Source organism: Panthera tigris, chromosome B3 (genome assembly GCF_018350195.1).
Source record: "Panthera tigris isolate Pti1 chromosome B3, P.tigris_Pti1_mat1.1, whole genome shotgun sequence".
Lineage (NCBI taxonomy): Eukaryota > Metazoa > Chordata > Mammalia > Carnivora > Felidae > Panthera > Panthera tigris.
This window is the reverse complement of record NC_056665.1, coordinates 55560863-55566862: the sequence shown is the minus strand read 5'-3', so window position 1 is coordinate 55566862 and position 6000 is coordinate 55560863. Positions and strand designations below refer to the sequence as shown.

Genomic DNA, 6000 nt, shown 5'->3' with positions numbered 1-6000 from the left:
CTCTCTCTCTCAAAAATAAATAAATAAACATTAAAAACAGTTTAGGAAAAATTAGTTTCACATAAAAATGAGAAAAAGAATGATGTGGAGGTCAAATCCCACACAAAGTGACTAAAAGAATTAAAGAGAATAGGGGCAGAAATAGCACTGCTTCAGACATGGGTAGCATGCCAGGAAGACATGACCACACAAGAGATCAAATTATAATGAAATCTAAAAGACATGAAGAAAATCATACAAGATAAGAACAGCATAAATCAGAATGAGAAAGAAAAAAATTCAGCAATGAGATTGTAGTGATCTGGAAATACTAGATATAAAAGAAAAATTTTTGAAAAATTGAGTGTGAAACTAGAGGGAACACAGGGGCAAAAAACACAACACATAGTATCTTAAAAGAAATAGAAAGGAAAGAATGAAAAATTTTTAAATCAAAAAGAAATGAAGAAAAAGATAAAAAAGATTTATGACCAAGTAACAATATTGAAGATATCCAAAGAATATCCAACACAGAAATAATGGAAGTCCCTGAAAGGAAAAGCTCCAAAGAAAGAGAACAGAACCAAGACAGAAAACTATAATTCAATAAAACTTTCCTGAAATAGATTTGAAACTACATATTGAAAGAGCACATTCCATACCTGAGATTATTGACTTAAAATGACCAACGCTATGATATATTCTAGTAAAATTACTGAACTTTAAGGAAAAAGAAAAAAAAGTCAGGGTATCTAGGAAAAAAAGAACAAATGACTTCTAAGGAGAAGAAACTTTTATAATTATCAGCTTGTCAACAACGTTTTCTGCCATAAGAAAACAGAGTAACGTGTTTAAGATACTCAAGGGGGAAAAATGTGAGCCGGTGATTTTATATCCAGCATAGCTGACTTTCAAGTATAAAGACCATTGACAAATCATTGTGACGTGAAAGAACTTAAGGAACACTGTTCCCATGAGTTCTTCCAAGGGATTCAGTAGAAAGCATCAGATGTCTAGAGAAACATCAAGCTTAGAATGATGGCAAACATTAAAAATGTTGCTACTTGTAGTACCAAGTCTAAATAGGGGTTAAAGGGAGTCATTTAATGACTGTATGCTCAGGCAATGCAGATAGGTTTTAGCTCTCAGAAGAGGAGTAGGGTATGAGCAAAAATTTCTAACTTTTTTCAGTAATTATATTAGTGGTGGTAGAATCAATTTCATTATTTTGAGACTCATATATGTAATTTTGGACCAGTAAATAAGTAATTACAAAACACTAGATATTCTAATTCTACCGTCCCCTATGTCCTCGGAAATAGGACCTTTGTATGGAAAGTATGAATATGAACTCATGAGTCATTTTATTAAGAGATATGGTGGGGATGGGGCAGGGAGGATTGCAAACAATGAATGATCTAGTAACAATGAGCATTCCTAGCAACCCAGATTCTTAGATCATAATCCACTTACTTACACATACTTTCCACTTAGAGAAAATGAGGCATTTTGGATAAATGACTGGTTTTATGTATAAGAGCCTGGAACATCTCTTTTATGTCAGGTAATAAAAAAAAGCTATCAAAAACTAAAGGTCATGTCAAAGGCTCTCAGAAGCCAGCCTAAAGATAAAGCTCCCACCAGCTAACGATGAGAGAATTTGAAATTCAAAAAAGATAATAGTTGCAAATGGAATCCATCAAATATATTTAAATACATTGATTCATAATAACTTTTTAAAATCTAGTTGGTTATTTTTGGAAGAAAATTGAGAGCCAATTAACTTGAGAAGTGTTCAGTAGAGGAAAAGGATCAGTCACATATCTTATCTTTTCTATGTAAACTGGGTACCCCAAGAGTAGATGATAGAAATCGTCTCACTGTAAAATATTCCAAGTAACAAGTGAAGAAGAAACTATAGAATGAGAACGTGGCTGTTTTGCAATCTCTAAGGAGGGAATAGCTGCTAACATCACAAAAGGAAAGACAAGCAGACTTCATGAGCTTTCTGAGGAAAGATCATACCACCTACCCCGTTTGGTCTTGCCAGTTGGACAGAACCCAGTCTGGTCAAGCCTCTGCACCCAGCTGCCAATTAACAAAAGCAAAGGTAACGGAAGGACATATTGAGCTATACTGTAGGACACACTCAACAAAATCAGGACAGATCCAGTGTTGGTTTTCCAACAGATAAATTATAAAGAAAAGAAAAAGGAGGAAGAGAAATCTATAAACGAAAAGAAACTTAAAAGTCTTTTTTTTCCCTAAGGCTAAACTATAGTGTCCCCCATTTAGGAGTGGGTGATAAACGATTAAAAATGCACACACACAGAAAGTGATCACTATGGAAGTCGGTAGCTGTTTACTTTTAGAGAAAAGGAAGAGAGGGGATTGAGGCATATGAAGGAGCTTCTGGGATGGTTGGCAAAGTTCTATTTCTTGATCAGGGGTGTTTACAAAAGAGTCCCCTCTTATAAAATAACGAGAATAATATAACCATAAACTCTACATTTATTTCCTGTGGCTTTATCTGTGTTTCATTTTACAATACAAAGCTTTTTTTAAGATCCTTTTGAAAAATGAAGGATAAATGTATAAACCAAATCTAATTAGCCTTCTAAATTCTTTTTCCTTGGTACATTCATATTTTATTTTATAGTTTGTTCAGAGCAATTTCTGGGAATGTGTTTTTAAGAATCATTACAACGTAATTGAACAGCAAATGTTTATCAAGTACCTACTATGAGGGGAGCAGCCAACATGGCGGAACAGCATGGAAGTTTTTTGTGTGTCTCGCATCCATGAAATACAGCCAGACCAACACTAAACCATCCTGCACACCTAGAAAACTGATTGGAGGATTAACACAACAATCTGCACAACCTGAACCACAGAATTCAGCAGGTATGTGGCGCGGAGATGTGAACTTGGGGAGAGAGAAGCCCTGAGGGCAGGGAGGTGCTTTTGTGGGCGGAGAGAGGATGGAGATGGGGGGGGGGGAATATGGGAAAACGCACCCCTCCCCTAAAGCAGCTGGAGAGAAAGTGGAAAATTGGAAACAGCCGCAGGAACTGAACTAAAAAGGGAGAAAGGAGAAAGAAGAGGGTTTAAATTCCATTAAGACTATAAACAGGGGGAGTACAGAGTCTGAAACGCCGCAGCTCCATACCTGGTGGTGCTCTGGTGGGAAGGGCGAATCCCCAGGAGCAGAGTGGAGTCTGGGGTTCTTCAGGCCACACGGGGAGAGGTGGTTCCCCTGCTGGAAGGACACCTGGTAGTGGCTGTGTGGGTCCCCCAAAGGCAAGGCCCCAGTGTACCCGGGAGAACAACCACATTTGCTGGTGCCGGAACAAGGTCGTTAAGGGTGAAGCCTGGTGCCAGATGTGTGTTGTGATTTTACATAATCCCTGAGGCGCTGCTGCTACACTATCTCGAGAACTTTTTCTGGGGCGGGCTGGCACCTGGCCGCAGTCTCTGGACTTCGGCAGCGGCATGGTCCCACAAATGTTCCTGGGTGCAGCCGGCACCCATCCATTCCTCGGTGAGACCATCCTCAGAGTGGCAGAACGGGTCAAAGAGGCAGTCCCTCAGAAGTAAGGGGCAGAGAAAAACAACCACATCTGAGACAAACCTCAGAAGGAAGGTGCTGCCTGGGGCTTGGTCACAGACTGCGTAAAAGCGGGGAGTGGACAGAAGCCGAAGACAAAGGACGGGTGAGCGATTGCTGATTGGGGAAAACGGAATTCCAACACTAGAGGCTCGATATCTGGGTGACGCCATTTTCACCATTCCCGGGCATGCGCATACACGCCTACAAGCACCACAACAACCTACCCCAGTAAGCTAGGCAGCGCCATCTAGTGGAGAACGGAACCATTACACTAAGCCCCGCCCAACTGGGCCAACCTTGCTCTTCAGGAACACAAGTCTCTCCGCCTGCTTAGTTTATGGACTATAAAGCACTTCATGGTTTGACTTCTAGAGGAAAACCAAGTAATTTAAGACATACTGCAGTCTGTTCACCAGTCCATCTATTCAATTTTCTTTCTTTTTTTTCTCTTTTTCATTTCTTTTTCTTGAATCAGAAAGAGATAAAACTCATCTTTATTTTCAATTTTTATTAAAAATATTTTCCTTTTTCTCTACTATACTTTTTACTTTTGTGCAAATTTTTTCAAATTCTATTTTACTTCCATGATTTCATTTTAGTCTACTTCAGTGTATTCATTTTTTCAAATTTTCAAACGATTTCCTTTTTTTTTTTCTTTCCCTTTTTCTCTAATCTGTCAAGCCCCTTTCAACACCCAGACCAAACCACACTTAGGATCTAGCATCATTTATCGATTTTTTGTGTGTGTGTGTGCTTGTTTTTAATTTTTTAATTTTAATTTTTTAATTTTAATTTTTTTAATTTTAATTTTTTTTAATTTTTTTTACATCATTAATTCTTTTGCTCCCTTCAAAATGACGAAAGGAAGGAATTGACCCCAAAAGAAAGAGCAGGAAGAAACGACAGCCAGGGACTTAATCCACACAGATACAAGCAAGATGTCTGAACCAGAATTTAGAATCACAATAATAAGAATACCAGCTGGAGTCAAAAATAGATTAGTATCCCTTTCTGTGGACATAAAAAAGTAAAAGCTAGTCAGGATGAAATAAAAAATGCTATAACTGAGATGCAAACACGGATGGATGCCACGGTGGCTTGGATGAACAAGGCAGAACAGAGAATCAGTGATATACAGGAGAAACTTATAGAGAATAATGAAGCAGAAAAAAAGAGGGAGATTAAGCAAAAGATCATGATTTAAGAATTAGAGAAATCAGTGATTCATTAAGAAGGAACAACATCAGAATCATAGGGGTCCCAGAAGACGAAGAGAGAGAAATAGGGGTAGAAGGGTTATGTGAGCAGATCATAGAGGAAAACTTTATTGACCTGGGTAAAGACACAGACATCAAATCCAGGAAGCACAGAGGACTCCCATTACATTCGCCAAAAACTGGCCATCCACAAGGCATATTATAATCAAATTCACAAAATACTCAGGCAAGGAGAGAATTATGAAAGCAGCAAGGGAAAAGAAGTCCTTAACCTATAAGGGAAGACAGATCAGGTTTGCAGCAGACCTTTCCACAGAAACTTGGCAGGCCAGAGAGGAGTGGCAGGATATAGTCAATGTGCTAAATTAGAAAAATATGCAGCCAATAATTATCCAGCAAGGCTGTCATTCAAAATAGAAGGAGAGATAAAAAGTTGCCCAGACAAACAAAAATTAAAGGAGTTTGTGACCACTAAACCAGCCCTGCAAGAAATTTTAAGGGGGACTCTCTGAGGGGAGAAACGATGAAAAACAAACAAACAAAAAGAAATAAATAAATAAATAAATAAATACCAAAAGCAACAAAGACTAGAAAGGACCAGAGAACACCACCAGAAACTCCAACTCTACAAGCAACATAATGGCAATACATTCATATCTTTCAGTACTTAGTCTAAATGTCAATGGACTAAATGCTCCAATCAAAAGATATAGGGTGACAGGATGGATAAGAAAACAAGATCCAACTATACGCTGTTTACAAGAGACCCACTTCAGACCTAAAGACACCTTCAGATTGAAAGTAAGGGGACAGAGAAACATCTATTATGCTAATGGTCGACAAAAGAAAGCTGGAGTAGCCATACTTGTATCAGACAATCTAGACTTTAAAATAAAGCTTATATCATGAGATGAAGAAGGGCATTATATCATAATTAAGGGGTCTATCCACCAAGAAAACCTAACAATTGTAAACATTCACGCGCCAAATGTGGAGGTACCCAAATAAAAAAATTAATCACAAACATAAAGAAACTCATTGATAGTAATACCATCATAGTAGGGGACTTCAACACCCCACTCATAGCAATGGACAGATCATCTAATCAAAAAATCAACAAGGAAACAATGGCTTTGAATGACACACTGGACAAGATGGACTTAACAGATATATTCAAAACATTTCCTAAATCAG

The 6000-nt window shown here is 38.1% G+C and overlaps 1 protein-coding gene across 1 annotated transcript in view; it reads left to right on the top strand.

The window, feature by feature from the left end:
* Positions 1–2862: 2862 nt before the first annotated feature.
* SLC24A5 (solute carrier family 24 member 5) overlaps positions 2863–6000 on the top strand; it is a 33948-nt gene continuing 30810 nt past the window's right edge. The window contains exon 1 of the mRNA XM_007081813.3: positions 2863–2883. The gene's annotated coding sequence lies outside the window, so the exon portion shown is untranslated. The remainder of the gene's footprint in view (positions 2884–6000) is intronic.